We start from the raw sequence: 22,053 nt of genomic DNA on the forward strand, positions 1-22,053 counted from the left end.
TGGGATAAAAGTAATTTTGGATTTCCCGCCTTTTATTAACTTAGTATAATGGTAACATTGGATCATACAATAACGCGCTGAAAAGATGTAAATGTATAGTACAAATGCTTGTTCGATAATATTGCGCTTGATCGGTTCAGTCTTGAATTATTGTGCGTCAATTATGGAGGCCTCAAAGAAAGAATTTCGCCATATTTTACATTTTTAATAACTAAAAACAACTAAGAAAATTTGTGATTATATACGGCGCCAATACTCTTTCGGTTCGTATTGTGTTGCACAACAGTGGTTTGTGCAATTTCGTTCTGGTGTAATGTAATTGAATGATGCACATTACACTGGCAGACTTGTCGTCGCAAATTTTGATAAAATCATGAAAAACATCGAGATTTAACCATCATGTTAGCAGTCATAGCATCCCTCAGGAGCTGAACATCGAATAAAATCGTTTTGAACCATTTCCAGAAGTCCGGATTAAAAAATAATTGGTGAATACAATAATAATCATGTTTTATCATCACAACACCAGACCGCAGATAACTTTGATGACGTACCCGAAGCTCTGGGGGCTCGGATAAGAAGTTTTTATGCATACACCCTACAGTCCGGAATTAGAACGAAGTGACTACCACCTGTTCCAATTATTTGTTCAAGTTTTTGATCGATAGGAACAAGCACTTCTACGAGAAGGACATTATGACGTTGGATTCTTATTGGCAATTTTTTTTTGACATAATTTTTACTTATAAATACCAAATTTGAGACAAAAACTTTTTTGACAAATTTTCTTGTAATTTCAACAAATAATCTTTTATTTGTTATAAATGAATAATCATGTGTTGCTAGCTTTAATCATTTAGGGGGTGGGAGGGGGGCATAGCCCCAAAAACTATCAACACTATTAAATTTATAACTACTAATAAAATAGGTTCATTTTATGTATATGCTAATAGAGGGTGCCCGCGTTGTAGCGCTGAATAGAAAGTGTAGAAACAAAGAATGATGGTAGAATAAAAGAGACAAAGATATAGATGGAGAGAAAAAAATGAGGTTTGATTTCGGTCAAAAACATGTTCTTAATTACTTTGGACGTCCCAAAAAATATCGTAGGAACATGCTTGGTTCTTTTATACGTTTACTTACTTTATTTCAGACTTATCTCTTCGGCCATTTTATATTACATGTGTGATAATCATAAAAATATACTTATTAAAATATATAATATGAGATATGGTAAAAAATATGGGGAGGGCTAAAGCCTCCCCCTTCCGAAAAGGGGGCTATTTACGCCACAGTGTATTACTATAAAAAATTCATCAAAACATGGGACAATGGTACTTTGACCACATAATTTTCGGAGCCACGGTTACTGCAAAATAATAGGTGGGTATTCACTTATGTATGGCGATAATATAAAAGCAAGCTGGGATACTTTTTCTAATATTGCGACAGTATAATAAACGTATACGTTGATATGAGTACTATAATTTATATTCATTCAAAAAAGTGATGAAGTCCTTAGGAGCCCGGGTTTTTAAGGTTAACTGAACCGTATAAAAATCAGTTATTTGGTAACACTGATCATAACAGATACTGAGACGTCATGACGTGACAATTATTTTTAAAGAAGAGTGTATAAGTATTTACGTTGCAGGATTAACAAAAAGAAGAAAGGGATTAGCCAGTTAAGAACAAGCATTACAACTGAAATCAATTATATTACTGATATCAAAATTCGATTTTAAGTTCAAATACCGCATGTATATAATATGTTCATATAAAATTTAAACAAATATAATTCATATTAATATCTTGTTGGACAGTTTTTCAGGGGTTTAATATTTTATTTGACTCTTTAAAAAATCTTTTTTGTTTTTTGCATTGAAGTAAAAAACTTATAATGCGTTTTCTATTTCATCAAAAATCCCAGCTTTTTTTTATTTTATCGCCAAACATATATAGGCTGAAACATAACTTGTAGAAACTTTCAAGTTTCTACTAAGTGTCAACTTAGGTGCGTATCAACTGGGCCCTCTTTCTCCTCTATAATATGTATGTACATACAAGATGTGTTCAAACAGTAAGGTGACTTTTCAAATTTTGCGGGCAGTAGGGAACGAACAGCTATCGCTGCAGTCATGGGGGAAAACCATGTTCTTGAATATACAATTGATTTTCTGTGTGTTTATGGAAAACAAGGTTTCAATATATATTTGTTTAAACAATACCCTTATTTTTAACCACAGGACTTAAATTAAAGAAATGAAATATAAACCCAATTTAAAAGAGAGATCTTTTAAATTATGATAAATAAAGAAATAAAAATAAATGAAGCCCCATGACTGAATCTATACTTGACTTTTCTTATCTGAATTCTCCAGATGCAAAGTAGGAAAGTTCTGAAGGCTCTCAACTGTCATTTTGGATTAGTATGCATATATTTAGATGATTGTCCATGGTCAAAATTCACTGGCAGGCAGGGGATTGCAACTCTCTGTGTTAGTATATTCGAAAAAGAAAATATATCTATTGTTTAAAGCTATATAATATGTTTAGCTTGTCTGTGAAAGGATAGTTAGAACTATTTTGTGTGTTGGACGATTTTTTGTTATTGAAAAAAAATGGATCTAAGAATTTGAAAGAAATTTTGTGTAAAAATGAAATTAAGTGCTCTAAAGCACTTGAAAACACATACGGTGAAACTGTTCTGAGTAAAACAAAAAATGTTTTTAAGTGGTACAAACTCTTCCAAGATGGTCGGGAAGATGGCGATGACGAGTCTCGCTCTGGACGCCCAAGCATATTGAAAAGGGACGTATAGAAAAAAATCGCCGAACACACAAAATACCATTATGCCTCTCACAAACAAACTAAGCGAATTATATAGCTTATAACAGTAAATATAAGTCTTTTTCGAATGTACTAATATTAAAAAAAAATATTGCATAGCAAATATACGTTGCCCGGAAAATTTGAAAAGTAAGTTACTTTTTGAACACACCTGATTTAGATATTATATAGTGATGTATGATGGAATATCCTTTATTACACATGCATTTTTTTAAAACAATTGATGGAATGCTAAAGTTCTTCATAAAGAAAAACACGCAATTGTTTACTTAGAGGCCTATGTGTGTTGAGAGGGAGGAGTGGCTACTATGGTAGTTGTACGTTTAGCAATTATTAATACTATCTACTACATACTATGTACTTGAACATAATTCATTGCCACCGGATGTTCTAATTATGTCAAAGGGAATATGGGTAAACTATGAAGAGATAATATTATTTTATTTTCACAGACCAAAAGTAATCATTTTTACAAATCGTGTTCTGATTTAAGATCTTGTCATCAATGCCGTGTTTCTTAAACTTTTTGACATGAACCCCTCCCCTTTCTCAGGAATCAAGCCTTGAATACAAGTATGATGCATATACATTGGCTACAAAAATGATTTTAAACTGGGGAAGAACATTCGATACCATATTAATCATGTGTATGAAGGAAAATGCATTTATTTTTTATATTGAGCTGTCCATTTAGGGATTTATAACTAAATACTTTGTTATACTTTTAATCCAATGAATGCTTTTGTTTTTAGATATCTCTAAATCAACAACAACAAAAGTTATTTCATCATCGTCATCAATATAATTAATTCACTTTTTAGAACAAATGTTTTTGTTAAATGAAAAATTACAGCTATTCTGAAATGCATCTTTTTATCAAGGGCTTGAAACAATATTTTAAAATGCAATTACAGAAACAATATTTTTGATTAAGCTTTTAGTTAATCAAAATGTCAAAACTCGAGGAAATTTTATTAATATAAAGCGGCATTTTAATACGAAGTAATTACTTCCACTAACGAAATTCAACGGTGATTTAATAAAAATCCCTGCTGTTTCTTTGTCTGTTGGAAACAAGGATTACGACAAAAATTACTCATCGATTTTGATTTAACTTGATTAAGTTTAATAAAGATGCTTCATATAGAAAAAGCTCTTATTTAGGAAAATGACTATGGGGGAGGTTTACACTCTACTGATCATGAGTTTAGTCGATGAGTAAAAATCCTATTAAAGAGTTGATATGGATCTAATGAATCGATGTATATATATTATGGATACTCTGAGATTGTTTATCAATAAATAATAGCTTATATTAATAGTCATGAATAATTAGAATTTATATTGTTCATACATTACAATGCTTTTGTCAAGGAGCTTTAATGACAAATTCCATGAGAGACGAATGCATTTATGGAATGAACGGCATTTTGTTTGGATGTACTTTTTTAAAGAATATTGAAACAAATGAATGCTATTATAAAATGGGATTGCACATGCAAACAAAAGTCTTTAAGGAAACCATTGTATACAAAAAAAAAATGTATGATATATTACATGACACGTAGAATGAACCCTACATCACTCAAATGACAAAGGGGAAAACCCACATTTGAAATACTTGAATAAAAATAATGATTCATCATTTGCAGAAATCTACAATTAATGACAAAAAAATTTTCTGTCTAATCGTTCACATACTTTGGTATTTCAAACAAAATTTTCATTTTTCATATATGACTATTAGATAGTACGTAGTTAAATAAAAGAGGAGAAATAGTTGACCAATAAGTAAGCACTAAGCATATTTGGGATCGTTATATGGGTACCTTGTAGTGTTGTATTTCGATTTGGAAATCTTAGACCGGTTTAAGACTGTTGTGATCTTTGTTGTACCGACCTAATTCGGTCCTTTAAAAAAGTTTTGGTCTTATAGAAAAAATATGTCTAGATCAGTCCAAAATAACAATTTGGTACAGATAAAACTGTCTTTTGTTCCAGCACGTCATACGTACAACTGGAGGGCTGATATGTATTTTAGGACATTATGAGGGTTTCTTGATGTTCACGGAAGCGTTGGCGGAAGAATTACGTCTGCTTGAGACATAGAAGCTCGTTTACAAATCCTGTGGGTTGGCATATATTATAGCTTATTAGAAGGGGTCCTAGGAGCTTAAAAATGTGTCGGCGGTAGATTTGAACTAAATTCAAACGACATACTTCAGTGTTGTGTTTATAAAATGATAATTAATGACTATAAAAATATTTTTCTGTTCAAGAACATTTATTAATTTAACTATATGACCAAGGTTGTTCCCTTAGCGGTCTTGCGGCTCTACCGAATCTAGCGGTTCCGGTTCTTGAATCGTTAGAAACAAAACTGATAAATTTCAACCGAGACCGGAATGGAGACCGCAATATATTGCTTATCGGTCTCGGTTCTTGTTCTTTTATTCCTATATAGAATATATAAAGAAAATACAACATATATTATAAAAAATAAATTAGGTTTAATCAATAAGTCAATTTTCTGATTTTTTACGTTGCCAGGGTGATCCAATTGTATCTGAGTTCCAAATAGATAAGGGCTTCTTATGAAAAAGGTGTTTTAGGCACAAGATAGAGTAAATACAACAGGGAAGGGGTGCAATAGATTATGGACCCACGTCTGCGTCTAAGCTTGTCAGTGGCCTATAAAATCATAACTATAATGGTCTATACGGGTCTCCCAAACTTCACTATGCCCAGCTCCCCCTACACTAATATATTTTAAACTGAAGCCCCTTCATACGAGTTTTCAGGGCCCTTATTGGAACTTGGGGTTACTAGCTGCGGCCTTGTTGGTATGACATATCATTTCCTGGACCCCATTTTTTTAGTGACGCACCTTGTTTTAAGTGCCTCTTACCAAACTGATCATGTATTAAAAAGAACCAAAACCAAACCCGATAAAGCTGAACGGAGATCAAGACCGAATCTGTTGAAACGAAAGAACCGAGACCGGGACCTATAGAACCCCTGAATTTGAACCGGGCACAACCTTGTATATGACATTTCAACAATATCTATTTATTATACTGTCATTTTTAAATGGAATTAAAATATACAATCGCAGATATCAATAAATTTAACATCATTTTTCAGCCAACTGTCCCAAATAGTTCTCCGGCGAAAGGTCGGTTCAGCAAGTTGTCCTTTGGCAAAAATGTTTTGGTCAATTGTCCTAGAACTGTTGGATAAATTAGTATCCATGAGTATTAGTCCAAGAACATTTTATCGTGTACTTTTTAGATTTTTTAGGTTATCCAGATATTTATAAGGCTCTAGGAAAATTACCTTGGATAAAATTTCCTGTGGAAAATCAAAATTGGCGAAAATTTCTTGGAGAAAAGAGCTTGTGTGAAAAATTGGGGGTCTGAAAAGTTGCCGTTGGAAAATTTCCCGTCATTTACCAACAAAATCGAATTATCTCGACACAAAGATTGTTTTGTGCAATAGCACTAAGGTGTTTTAACCTGCTTGGTGCCACCAAGCAGATTAAAAATACCCCCCACTTCACAAAGAATACTTCAAATTGAACCCCAAGCCCATTGGTTGTTTAAGACGACGGCAGGTACACCATACAGTTTATAAACTACCTCCACCACTTCACTAAGCCATTTTCACCCTTTCCAAAAGCTGGAAAATAAACACTGGGCCTATGGGTTGATTACGACAACGGAACGGCCAACAAGTAGGTTAAGTCCCACTGCCGCCCTTCAAAAATCATTTAAGCCCACTCTCAATACTTCAAAAGGAACCCCTATCCATGGGTTATTAAAGACTACGGCAAGTATACCATATAGGTTAAAAACCTTTACCGTTGCTTCACAAAGCATATATATCCCTCTACCGCTCACAATATATGAGATCGAAAAAATCGGTCCAGAAAAAACAAGTAAAGATCGAACCGATAAAATTATAGGTGCGGGACCTAGTATAAATAGTACTTAGGTATATATTAGTGTTCATTCATGGTCTGGAAATCCTAGATCGGTCCGATACATCTAACATTTTTTATTGCCAAGAATTACTTTGATCCTTCATAGAAATTTGGTTTAGATCGGCCACATAAAAAAACTCGTTTCTGATCGATCTCACTTAAAATTCGGGCTAAATCGACTTTATAAGTGAATTGTTGATGATGTCATTTGAGTGTCAAAGTATTGGATATGTGTGCAACTCCTCTAAATGTGAGAAAATTAGTCCACAAAATGCGACGAAAAAGATGAATCTACGATTTGAAAACGATTAGATTTAAGTTTAAACCGAAATCTCGGTCAAAATCTCGAACCGTTTCTCATCACTAGTATATAAGTAAGACAATCAAGATTATCAGTAGTCAAAGACAAAACAAATGTATGTTTATTAAGTCATGTGTTTGCTTTATAGATATTTCATTCCTTTTCACATTTTTCCTTACAAAAATTGAACTACTCAGTCTTATATTTGTACAAAGACTATCACTCATACATGTATACATAGACCAGGATATATGCCAAGAACAATGGCCAACGTTTAAGAAATGATCAATGACAAGGAGTGCCAATTATATATAGGTACCTTCAAAGACCTTCGTTCAAAAGGATGAACTCTTGAGAAAAGATTATAATTAATTGTATGCATGTTGTAATCAAAGGGAATTTTTGGCTCCATGAATGGCTATGGGGTTATTGGTTTATACATATCTGTGACAATAGCTTCATGATATAATGATTATTTTTTTGTATTGATGCATTAAAACAGGACATTTGTTGCACACATGTACTATAAAATAATTGCTTTAAGAAAATGTGTCATGCTTTAGATAAATGTTTAGTAGTCAAATTAGTAAAATTACTTCAAATTTAGATAAATATCTTTTTTACTAAAAAAGAATATAATGATATTGATTAATGCCATAGGGATAATTAGTTAAGAGTTAAATGAGTCCCTCATGACCAATGGGGATTTCCATTTATGCAATTAGATATATATTTTTTGGATTGCTTCACAAATGTATTTTTGAATATTACGTAAATATAGTTGTCTACAAAAAGTAATTAGTGTGATGTCATATAAAAAAAGGAAAGGGATTATATAATAAAGTATGAGTTGACCTAAAAACCTGCAAGATTTAATTTATTTTTACATATCATCAGTTTATATTTTACAAAAATTTTAAAATATATTTAGAATGTTTTTAATGAAAAAAAAATAAACAAAAAAACTTATATAAAAATCAGAGAAGGAAAAACGACGACGGTGTGTTAATTTCTTCCAATGAAGTAAGCATTCAATTATATATTTTAAAAGTTTTGTAATAAATAGGTGTGCGGGTCTAAAACTGAACAGTCCTTTAAATTTTACGGCTTGAGGGCTTGACGAGGAGTTCCCTTGTAGACCTTAAGGCCAAAATATTACTTAACTAGCCGGTCCATGGTCCTTCTGCTGACGTTGAACTCCCTGGAGAGGCCGCTGAAGGTGACCTCACCTCTCTTGTCCTCGACATACTTTTTCACGGCAGCAACCATTTTGTCCAAACTTCGAGGCCTTGACTTAGATCTTGTGGTCGCCTCAGGAGTCCCTTTGGCTACCATGCTGTAATTGTGGTACGGCTGCAGTTCAGAACCTTGGCAATTTCAGTGGGAGTTTTTCCCCTCGCGGAAAGTTCCAAAATTGCGACTTGACGTCTCTCCATATTATCGACTGTTGTTTCACTGTTGCTATTTAGATTTTGCTGGAGTTTTGTTTATAACTAGTCAAGACCCTTGCCTCGAAGTATAAATAGGTTTCAACTCAATAAAATTACGAGTATGTGCATGGCGTAAAATTTAAAGGAGTGTTCATTTTTAGACGCACACACTTGTATAAACTGATTTTTAACTTCTTTTTTTTTATATATGACACACTCAAAGCTTCCAAAATGATTGAACACTGGACAGAAATTCATACATATATACAGATGCACTTTGCTTTATTAATATATATTTAAAATTAATATAACTGTGAACATTTTAACCTTACAATGTTTCACAAAATGCTTCTCAATTAATAATTTTAAATAAAAAAGTCAAAAATTACACCATGAAATTGCTTTTTTACTAGAAAATTTAATTTTTGATTTTTTTTCGAAAAATTTAATAATTGAAATCTAATTTAATTTTTCAAATTTTTTTCCCAAAAATTTAATTTTCAGTAAATAGATATGGGCTTTTCCAATAAATTGAATATTTTTTAATTTAATTTTTTAAGTTTATTTCTAAAAAATTGGAAATTTTGCAAACTTTTTAGGAAAAAAATTTAATTTTTAGTGAAATCACATAAGATTTTTGAAATTTTTCTCCAGAGTATATATTATTTGAAATTTAATTTTTGTAATTTTTTGTGAATAGAGTTGTTTTTGAAAAAAAAAAATTAATCAATTTAATTTTTCAAATTGGTTTCCAAAAAAATTTAATTTTTGGATTTGGATATGTATATATCCCTACAAACGCACATATTCTCATCACAAATACTGTAAATTTTTCATCCGAAATTCTTCATATCATTTTTTTGTTCAAACTTGTACTATTTATAACTTGTACAAGCCATATATCAATTTTTGACATATTATATTTGATATGACAGTTGTAATAATTGAAGAAGGTGTAGATTTACCCGTAGTTATTGATTGTACATCTGATTATTTTGAATCTTGAACACGTTTAGTCCTCAATATATTGGCAACCATGAGATCTTTGTTTATGAAAGGTTTTTTCATCAGATTTAGCTGACAACATTAAAAAAAAACCTTGAGATATCTTCCAAACTATAACACTGTGTGGCCATTATTGATTACTTCCTTGCCGAGTGCACGCCCAAAACGTCAATATATGCAAATGAGCTTAAATTGATCTTAACATATCCAATGTCATACTAGAATTTCAAATTGGTTGAGTTTGTCAAAATTAGTAAACTTAAACCAGATTTAATTTGGAAAACCTAACATTTTAAAGAGCTTTATGCATCTGGACGAAGGAAATGAGGCCTCATTACTCGCAGAATCTGAAACCCTTCGACTAGAATGTGTGGGTCGTCTTTGGGAAAGAGTCCAATAAACGTTAACATATTACTCTTGACACCTTGTGGCTTTCATTCTCGAGGAAGTGTTCAACATGATCAATGAGTTCCTTTTCAAAGTATGTACCAGGTTAAGGGGCAGGTTGGATGCTGGGGTTGAAGCTGGGTGTGGTTTGTTAGTGTGATTGACTTCATCATAATGGACTCCATCATGTTAGAGAAAAATATTTGTGAATTAATTTTTGGAAATGCTTTGTTATATACATCATCCTTAATTTTTCTGGATTTAAAATCCGCACCCCATACATAATTATTTCAAGTTTACCGACGAAGCATTTCTCTTAATATGCCTATTTATTAAGAACTTCCTCATTTATCACTATTTATAATTTAATCATGAATTGATTCCTCTCAATGAAAAGTTCAATAATCATAAAAAGGATATAATGCATTCTAAAGTGTTTTGATTATGAAGGAAATATGCAGAAAAAAACCTGATCTGTTACAACTTTGTAAAATTTAATTGTTTTCATGTTCATACTTACCTTTTGAATGAGTAAGCAAAATATGTTTTACGCAAAAAAAAAAGTTACTTTAGTCCAAGGATACCAGTAAATATAAATCGTTCTTGGCAAAAACTACTTCTAAATTATTTGAATGAATAAGAAATAAAAGTAATCAGTTATGTTAAAAAAAACCTATTTAGAATTTTTGCAAGCTTAGACTTTAAAATATTATTAGTAGGAATTTTGTATGCATTATTCACTTCATGTCTTTAAAAATAAATTATTATCCTATTTACTCAAAAACAAAAAAGTGTTATATTTCGTGATACAAATGGTTTTCTGGGTAAACTTCCGTTCCTGGGCAATGGAATAAGTGCTCACATATGCCGATACAACTCGACGATTTCCATTATTTTATCGACAGTTTCGAAAATTGAGTTTCAAGGTGTGCCTCATCTTCCACTTCCATATTGCCAAATCAAAATCGTTGGAATCACCCCTTTGCTATTGCATTCGATACTCTATAGGGTCAATAAACAGGACACCAAAAATTGGCCGCCTTTTCACCTTGGTCGTAGTGACTATGAAGAATGTATCGAATTTTATCTCTTTTACTTCTATTTTGGAACGCTGTAACACATGCAACTGACTTCACCAAACAAAAAAACTGTAAATCAACTTTTTTAAGTGTACGCACAACCTTTTATTATACTTTAAGCTTCCTTTTTTTTTTTTTACAATGTATAATGCGTGAGATATTCCTCACTAAAGACATCTAACAAAAAACGCTCAGAATTATTTACTTAACCTATATTAAACATCTACATCTATATTAGATTCAATATTTTCTAAAGCTGTATACATAGCATTTTTGAACAATATAATTTAAATATTCTAATATATGCTTGATTTCATCATTCTTGAAAATTCGTTTAAGTCTTTCATTCAGATCTTCATATTTTTAAAGTTTTTTTGCCAGTACGACTTTATTTTGTATTCAACGTATGTTCATTTCTCTTGAAGCCTGTTCGATCCGGATTTTTCGAAGAAGTTTGTCTATAATATTATGGAATTCTTGTTTTGCTTAAGGTGTGGAATTCTAGACACATACAAACATTGTCCTTTTTTTTTATTTCCCCTCTTGAAGGAATAGACTAAGACCTGACGTTGAGTTTATTCCCACTTTTTTCAACCAATCACTCCCTTTAAATTCCCCTCAGGTGGATTTAAAATCCTGTTTCATTTTTTAAAGTCTCTAAAATGACATGGTTTAAACAAAAGAGGAATGTAATTACTTTGTTTGTTGTTTAAATGTGAATATGTCAGTTTTTTTTTTTTTTTTTTTTTTTACTTTTAATTATCTAAAAAAATGTCTATCAAAAATATTTTATACAAATAACTAAAAATGTCTTCTTCGTATCCATGTTTACTAAGTAAATAGTTTTTCATAATTTGATCGAAATGAGCGACCTAAAGATGACATCTTAGAAAAAAGAAATTTTGCATAGGTTATTTTCTTATAATTTGACAATTTTTCCACAGTTGCCGTAATGTAAATTCGAAAAAAAATTGAAAAACAAATTGCCCTAATATACAGATTATACTGAAATTTATCTTAATTTGGAGAATTTGATATTGCAGGACATGAAAAAAATCGATATTAAATTACTTTTATTGAAGAAAAATGTTAATATGAAAACTATATACTTACTTATAGTTCTCAAATTCATTACGTTCTAAATGATGGTTATTTTATAATAATTTTCTAATTCAACAGATTTTATCACGAGATTAACCATATTATACCTTGTATTCTTCTTATAAACATAGATCGGATGTAAAAATAATCCAATCTACATCCATATGTGTATTGTGAATATAATGTTGTGTTCTTGAGTGTAGAGATTGGCATGGGAAATACATTTATATGCTCCTTATGGTTGTAAGGTATTAAACCAAAATATTTGATATTTTTTGGTCCAGTAAATTTGAGGATTTTTATACTTTGAAATGAAGAATCATTCAAAATGATGGATATACACACATGTGCTCATACCTACATATTTAAGTAGATGTTTCAAGTATGTACAGGTGAAAACTAGAAACTTACACAATACATAGTTTACAATTTTTTACATAATTCCATCATATAACTAATAATACTCATATTACCAAAAAAAAAAAATAATAATAATAACAATAATTACGAATTATTATCATAAGCTGTGACTATGGCAGTAATCCTGTTACGGAAAGCGATGCAAGTCCTTATAAATTTGTTGATAGAAAGTGACAAAAATTCGTGGAACATAATTATACCTTGGTTTTGCAATATACTGGCGTATGCCAAAAATAAAAATCCTGAAAATGATTGCATTAAAGTACCAGCAGAGACTACTTACCCATGTATTTATAAGCTATCATTAATATATTTTCTTCCTTCAAGATACAAAAATCTTTTTGCATCTTGATTTATTTAATGGTTTCACTACGTTTGTACATTGTATTTATTTATATAATATGTATAATATATTTTAATATCACATTATTGTTTTTGATGAATAGAGAGGGGCTAGCCATTAAAATACTTTTTACAAAGAAAATTTTTATTTTTATTATATGAAATACCACTTCTACGTTACATAACTCAATGATTTTTAAACAATAGGCATGCCTAACTTTTTTTTAACATGTTTTAAAAGTATTTATACGTTTATATCTATACATTTATATGCTGGATATGAATTGAGAAAAAATCAAAGATGCAAAAATTTCAATCACAGTGGAAATTTTGCATCTTTGATTTTTTTTCTCGCATGGGTTGCATATTAAGGGGTCTTTTTAATGTAATGAGACATCAAGATAAACAATCAATCCTTGTGACATGTAGTCTCTACCTTTGTTCCAAAATAGAAATATTTGCAATGATATTGTAAACTGCACTTGCTAATTACAACTAAATTAATGTACACTGTATACTAGTACATAGGAAGTACTCCAGATATACAACTACGATGGAGAAATCCTCAATTTAATTATTTATAATATTATGTAGAATGACACATAGATAGGGCATCAAGAATTAAATCATATGACTTTTTAGTTAGTATCAACTTTTAAACGATAGGTATACAAGTTTGTTGGCGCTGTTGTACGATTGATTGTGAGTGAAGCAATTTTTGTTATTGTTACAAAAATGAATAAAAAAGAATATCTATTCCTGGATACGCGTGCATGGTATAATATTAATTGATTACTTCAAAAAAGGGCCAGACCATCAAAAACGATTATTACATTACATTGTTGAAGTGTTTGAAGGATGAAATCACAAAAAAAAAACCTGGCTCCATTAGAAGAAGAAAAAATTGTTGTTTCATTCAAACAATGCACCATGTAACAAATCCCAGAAAACAATATTAAAGTTGCATGAATGATGCTGCAAATTGCACCGTATTTCCCCAATCTGGGCCCCAGTGACAATCTTTCTGTTTGTAGACCTCAAAATATTCTCGTTGAAAAAAAAATCAGAGTTAATGAATAGGTAATTCCCAAAACTGAAGCCTATTTTGAGACTAATGAGAAAATCGTACAATAAAAATTACATCAGAAAATTGTATGACCGCTATCATCGAATAAATAAATCGAATTTTTGTCAAATAAATGTGTTTGACTATGTTTGCCCTATGAAACTTTTAGCGGACCTGCTATAGTTCATTCAATGAAAAGCTAAATATATATATTTAAAAGATTTATTAGAGACACAACATTCAACAATTATTCAACATTTAACATGTAATGAAATTCCATACAGCTATTTTACAATCGTTTAAGGCCTTATAAAATCTCTCAGATGTGATTAATACCCACTGTAGAATTTATACTGAATTCATTTAAAATTGGATGTCCATATATTATTATACGATCTTTTCATCTATGAAAATAATATTGTATTTTCGTACAGAAAAATTGGGGGAATTGTTTCTACATACAATAAGTGGAGCCTTGGGCAGTTAATTGTTATTGTATAAGTATAAAATGTCTATGTAAAAAGGTTCCAGGTTCAGTTAGAGGATAAATGAGGCCCAATAGGGTTTAAAACTATTATTAAAACTTATAATGAAATCATTGACTAAGAAACCAAAAACATTGGTTATTTTTTTTTTTAGAAGAAAAACATTATGTAATAATTTCACACTATATGTACTTCTGTTTATATTTGGGTATTAGAGTTCCTTATGTCTAAGGAAATTGTTGTTAAGTGAGATCCTGTAGCAAATAGTGCATGCTGAGAAATTTAAACATTTCTTTTTATATTTTAAGAAGAAATAATAGATTTTAAGCCACTCCTACCCATATATTGTAAATTATCATTATCACTTATAGTGCGCAAGCACTATTTAAGGTATTTAAGGATCTCGCTTTTTAAATTATGTAACCCGATCTGACACGCAATTGAAACACTTAGATAGTTAGAGATGAAAGAGCTAACCTTTTGTGGAGCGGGGGGCTATATTTTAATTTCCAAACATAACCCGACCCGCAAGCTAAAAGTCAACTCGTCATGGATATATATTTGTGCTAATTAACTAAGCTTAAATTATGAAATAGTTAGATGCCTGATTTCCTGCAGGCATAAACCCCTAAGGAATCTTGGGAGAGAACCCATAGTGTTGGATAAGTACTAGGGATCCACTCCTAATTTTTTCTTCTTTTTTCTAATTAGACTGATTTTTTCCACCATATATCGGTCCTGAGGACCGATTAGACCTTCAGTCTTACGGTCCTAACTATAATTTAATTTTGTTCACCAGCTAGAATTGAAGAAAATAAAACATTCCATTCTCTTTATTGTATCTTGCAACCTATACACAGAAAATAGACACAAAATCAGTTGGTAAATATCCGATTTTTCCCGACTATGGAACTATTGTTCAATGATTGTTGAGAATTGTTCAAAGTTTAAAAGGAGCTAATTAAAATTAAATCAATCAACGTTCAGAGCACTGCTTAAAAGAAAAGAAGCAGACCACATCGACAGCTGACAAAAATATACCCGGTATATTTTTGTGTTTTTGAGGTAACGAAGGGAAAAAAGAAGAAAAGAATTAATGATAGCGAGAGCCATGTAACTTTGGAGACCTGGAATAATCACTGAACTGTGATTGGTTGAAAAAAGGAAAAAACGAGTCAACGTCATTTTTACTTCCGCCTTTCAAGAGAGGAAATAAAGAAAACCAAGATAAGCTGTATGCCTGATTATTCAATGCGTCTAAAATTCAATGGATTGAGCGTATAATACTTGAGTATTACGCGTTCTAGCTAAGGCTGCAGAGTACCATTTTTGGTGGAGTCAGGAATTGGAAAATTTGTACCGGCTACAAAAATTATTATAATTGATAATTGATGTAAACAAAACTTATTTTTAATTTAAGGCTAATATTGAGCAGTCGTAAAGTTATTTTCTAAACGGTGATAAATTATAAGTACGAAGTACTATTAATTTATTAAGTTAAATAATTTATAAGTTTACTTCACAAATTTCAAACGTGCCCCAAAGTAAATGCAATCACAATTCCGTAGCACTTCTAAAGTCTAAATTATTATATTGGGTAGAGCATAGCCACTAGCCGTGCTAGTTCATTAATTAGACTTGTGAATAGTCAATGTCATCAGAGTAAAGTATAACATTGCAGTAAGATATTTTGTGTATTGTTGTTCCTCGGTGACGAATGCATAAATTATTTTCGGAAACTTATGAATATATTAGCAATAGATTGATTTTGATCCATTTCATGTATTGTGCATTTAGTTAAATATCTTATATTCCAAATATTTTCTCTATTCAATGTACAATTATTTACTATGTATAATTAATAACTAGCTATAGCTAAAAATTAAATATATATTTAAAGTATGTCGACTCAGTAGTATTTATATTGGCTATGAAAAAATATTATTTAAAAATAATAATGCGTGTTGGAGTTGGAGTCGGTGACATTCAAAATACTGGAGTGGTAGTTGGAGTCAAGCATTTTATGTATCGACTCCGCAGCCCTGGTTTTAGCTACTCAACTCCTACTTTAAACTTAAAAAGTTTCAAAAAGGTTGTTGTTGTGGATTACAACTATTGCACGTGCCTGGGTAGGAAGAGGTAATTAGTATTTTATATCCAGAGTTGCTGCATACGACATATGCAGATTTTTTGCAAAAAAATCCAAAATTCGACTGGATGATGTGGTCTCTGACGCAGGCACATACCTTCCCTCTTGTCAACGACCATAGTTCCCTTTCATCCTCCACAAGGCCCAATACCAGACACAAGCATAGTTGTTCTGCCTTCCATAGACGAACAAACATTCTCTGCCCCCTGCCCGCGAGTGAATTTTGACTGGCCCGCTATCTTATCATGGACAATCATCTAAATATAGTCCTACTAAACAACCATGACTCTGCAGTGATAGCTGTTTGGCCCTCTTTCATGACACTAAATAGCTGTTTGGCCTCTACTCACCAAAAGGTTGCCGACCCCTCCTCTAAGTGGTTTTTTCCCCAAGAAGTTACATTGCGTATGCAAATAGAAATCCCGACAATTTCCAGAGATTATCTATCATATGATGTACTTCTTGACAAATTCATAAGAAATTGCGTTTGTTTGATATGTATCTACATATAGCTGTATCTACCTGCCTTAATTTTCTTCTTCGTCTAGATTTGTTTTTATCAAAAAAAAAACAGAAAAAAACGTGTTTTTTGCTGTTGTTGTTATGTGTACATTTGTAAGTAAAGAATGTTATTTTTTAAACTTTGCACCACTTCTTATTGCGTAATACAATTATATTATATGTGTACAAAATTTCTTTATCTAAGGAGTCAATCTTAGTTGAATAATATATTTGATATCTACGTATGTATGTATATTGTTAACAAAATCATTTGTATCTCTAAGGCGTTATTTTTCTTAGGAATGATGATTAAATTCACTTGAGTGCTTATAATTAATTGTAAATGATTTGTATTCTTATTTGAGCAGCTTCTTTTATACTTGACATATTCTATTAGGGGTGTCCACAGGCTTATATTGGGGGAGGAGGGGGGGGTTATTGGTTTTTGAAAAATAATCTAAAAATTAATTTTTTTTATAAACTTTAAAAATCCATAACTATTCTTAAGAAATTAAATTTTATGAACAAAAATTTCACAACTATTCACAAATAATTAAATTTTTTGGATAAAAAATTTCAAATATTCAATTTTTTGAAAAATGCAAAAATTACTTAATTTGGGGTGGAGCTACAACCCCCGAGCAACTCCTCCTTGTGGACGCCTCTGTCTATGTACTTATGAGAAGACTTTATTTTTGCATGATGCTGTAAAAAATGATTTCAATGGGATTGCATGTTTTAAAACGTTTTGTTGCTTGATTCTATAAAAGAAAAATACTTATATATATATGTAACATAGTATTTATCGACGGGAAAAATATGAATAACATATTTTTTGTTATTTACAAATACATAAAGAGTGGCCAAGTGTACTCTTTATTCTTTTCCACGGCTTTATACATCTTGTACGGGGACTTTAGTCTTTATTCATTAAATGGCTGATTTTATGAAGGACAAACAACACATGCTAATAATTGACTTAAATAAAAAATTATTTTTATTATTAGCGAAAAACGAAAATCCAGGTTATATTTTTTTGTATAAGCAAGATTCAAAATGTCTTCACTAAAAAAACTTTTTCTTAAAAAAAACACATAAACAACAATTAATAATCCTTCTTTATTCATAAATTTAATAATTCCAAAATATTAACACCGCCCCCGTAAGCAAAGTGTTCTTTTTTTTTAGAACCAAAATATGGTGACTAGACTGAACCGTAACCCTAAAAATTATGGGATTATAAATAAAAAGTCGATTTAAAAGAGTTTCCTACGCCGTTTTTGTTGTACGAAATTATAAATTAACATAATAGGGTGTTCTTTTTCCCATAAAGAAACAATGAAAGTATATTTAATAATAATATATTTCACACTTGGTGTCAAAAAAATTAGATTTGATTATTAAAAATGAAAAGAAAAGTTACAAAATAAATGCGCGTTATACGCATTACCAAAAGAAAATATTTATTTATTCGCATCAGATTTCGAACTAAAATGCTCATACAATGAGGCAAGTTAGAAAAAGATTTTAAAATATTGTTGAAAAATATATGTTTCATTAAAGATATTGAATAAAACAAAAATACTGTATCTTGATTCAAATTGATAATTTTAGAGAGACTCCATCGAATTTTATTTTTTTTCGACATTTCATAGATTTTCAAATCAAAATACGTTCTTTTAGGACCATTTTTTTACTCATTTGATGATAACTTCCTTGTTTAGAGGAATAAAATGCAAAATAAAAAAAAATATCCCGCAATACCAAGTTCCTAACTTTTGTTATTTCGGTACAGTGTAATGGTGATGGGGGGGTCTAATATAGTTAAACAAATGGACTGATTTTTAGAAATAAAAACAACCGAATTTTCCTTTCACTTAAAAAGATTCATTAAAATATAGCCCATAGAGAAAGAAATATATAGAGGCGAGAAGTTGGAAAATATCTTCAAATAAATTTCAGCTGGTTAAAAAAAAGGGTGTAGCAAACAATGTAGTTGAAAGGAGAGGCTCAGCTATTAATTATTATACTATTGTACTCCCTGAATTTGGTTGCATAAGCACAATTAACAGCACGAAAATGATTATATGAATATTAATTATTTACTCATTACTAATACAATATGTTAAATGCAATTCAGATTAAAGTCATTTAGTTAATATAAAAATTGTAATTAGACCATGAAAAGTTAGTGAGAAGCAAGGCCAGATAGTCAATACGGAGAAAGAGAAGAGTGGAATAAGAAAAGACCCGCCAAGTATTAACAAGTTAATAATTCTAATAAGGAGTTAATATTGTTTCCTACTTTTGGGATATTGTTTTGGCCAACCATATAATCAACTCAGTTAGCTCAGATGATTTAAAAAACTTTGAGTAAGGTTAAGGTTGAATAGCCCAAACATGTTCTTCAAACCAAGAACATCCATACCCATTTTATATTTATAGCAGCTGAAATTTCTAGTATCCTTACTGTATATTCAACAACAAAAGGTCTCAACTTCATATTACAAAACTGCCATCAAATATATCCTATTATATTTATTTATTTATGCGCAAGCCAAATTTGTAAATCATACCAACTGCTATTTATCTTTTAAGTACACTAGACTATCATTATCATATTATTTTTAAAAGTGAATTACATATATAAATTTCATAATATTAAAATCCAAAATATATAGCATTTTATTCGATACTGTATGATAATATTTATAAATATTGTTTTACTAAAAGCGTGGCTATACATTTTTATTTCCATATGATAGCCAAAGTTTCTTTATACATATATTTTATACATAAGACCTTTTATTGAGAATTATCAAGGTTGAAACATAACGTCACAATGTATCAAAAATCCATTTTAAAATGCCTGATTTTCAATTTATCAATTTGGACCAACTTATCTGAGCATATGAGGATCCATTTAAGCAATACGATAAGCTTCTTAGGATCCAAAAAATGCATTGGATAATTTTTAAGATCTGTAAATGTTCAAATAACCGAGGCCCGTTAATATTATTTCATATAATACAAGTTTACTTTTACAGTACCAGTGTACTTTACTGGTTATTTGCTAATTAAATATTATATAAGTACATTGTACATATGTACTACAGCATGACTTTCAAAAGTGTTTTATGACTTAATGCCTTCAAAAGCAAGATTATAAATCCAAGCAATATATCAAATGAGTCCCATCTACTGCAAAATCAATCTTTTTATTTAATAGTAAAGGCTAATTCATAAATAACTTTTACATTATAATATGTAATAATGATAAAACGAAATATCTCGTGGGTAGTCTTTTTTTAACATTTATCGTGACGAGTATACTCGTCATACGAAGCCAAGGTGTAATATAGTGTGATGTAAATCGTTTGTATTTTTTAGCTGGCCAATTTTTTTTTTTTTTAAACTGGTAGTCTGAAGAATGAATTTTCTTTTCCTGAGCAGTTGACATTATTATTTAATTCCTGAGTAGTGAACTTCTTTTCTCAATAAATTCAATTATATTCAAAGCCTGATTGTGATTTTATTCTCCTCCCTTTTCACATAGCTGATGTTATGAAACTTCATGACAGCTAAACTGCTCTCCTTCAAAAGATTATTCAAATTGCCTGGGTTACCATGTTGACTTTCTATGTCTGTTTTTTCACTTCACCAAAAATACACACGATTTTCATTACTATTATTATATTAAGTAAGACTGAGTATTGTAAAAAATACCTACTACATAGAAAACACCATACATATAAAAATTTCATAACTTAATTTATGTATTCTGAAAAAAAGTTGTATTATACTTTCATCAAAATTCCAAATTATATTTTCCTAAAAAAAATGATTAGGAAAGTTTTATGAATAGATTTGAAGCATTGTGAGTAAAAAATCTATGATGCGTGTGTAAATTTAATTATAGAACACTTTTTTAAATCACTTTTTAGAGGTATGATGGATCACAATACAAAAGTTCCATTAATGATAATTATTCATCTATTGTTTTGCGTTTATAAAATAAAGTTTTGGAGGTGCTAAACGAAATTTGCAATCAGATATCCGGCATGCTGCGTATCAATGCCAAAGTTTGTAAAATTGATAAGGAATTAAACGTATACTGGTCGGATGTACATCGAATAAAACGACGTCTTATGGGAAGAGAAAACCTAAGCAATGCTCACACTGCTGAAATCATGCAGAATTTTTGTTGATGAAAAGGTCAGGTGCTCGGGTAACCCTGCACCAAATTTAAATGTTATCAAGGAAGAAATAACAGAGGAATTGAGCAAACTTGAGTCAAAAGCTATTACTAAAGTATGTTGGTGACTTAATGGCCGGTTAAAGCCCGTTATTAAGGTTATGAAGTTTATGTTGTTTGTACGATATGTCAAAATATCAAGTGTCTAGTTATCTCTTTTTCAGAGATACGTAGAAAAATGTTTCGTTAATCTAAAGTGCGTCAAAATTAAATTTACAGTTGTTTTATGTATACCATCTGGATATAACAATTCTTAGGTTAGTTTAACAATCAATATCAAATGATATTCATAAGACTATACAACCGCATTTTTGCGTCCCAGCTGAAACTCACATGTAGCCATACAACCCGAAAATGATCATTAAAATTTTCAATTGGAGTAGGTTTGGCCTTTACAGCCTTTTTTTTAAATCAAATTTGATTGAGTATCATTTCAATTTTATAAAAAGTTGATAAAAAACATTTCAACATTCGAAAAACAAATTATTGATGAAGTATTCTTCAATACAGTTCATACAAAATGTGTCTAATCATACAAAAATCAAGTAAATTGAAGGATCTTATTTGGAAGTTTATTATTTAGTTTTAGTTATATTATAAAGCAATTGAAAAATGTATATATATGCTTCTAAATTGTCCTTCATTTTACTTGATTTTTGTATGATTAGACACATTTTTTAGAAACTGTATTCGAAATATT

At 30.5% G+C, this 22,053-nt stretch overlaps 1 long non-coding RNA gene across 1 annotated transcript; it reads right to left on the reverse strand.

Moving 5' to 3' along the window:
- Nucleotides 1-7,845: 7,845 nt before the first annotated feature.
- Nucleotides 7,846-11,107, reverse strand: LOC139905943 (uncharacterized). The gene is made up of 2 exons (XR_011781102.1): nt 9,529-11,107; nt 7,846-8,643 (listed from the first exon to the last, which is right to left on the reverse strand). It is a non-coding gene; the product is annotated as an uncharacterized lncRNA (long non-coding RNA).
- Between the last annotated feature and the right edge of the window lie 10,946 nt (nt 11,108-22,053).

This window comes from Lepeophtheirus salmonis, chromosome 7 (assembly GCF_016086655.4).
Source record: "Lepeophtheirus salmonis chromosome 7, UVic_Lsal_1.4, whole genome shotgun sequence".
Classification (NCBI taxonomy): Eukaryota; Metazoa; Arthropoda; class Copepoda; order Siphonostomatoida; family Caligidae; genus Lepeophtheirus; species Lepeophtheirus salmonis.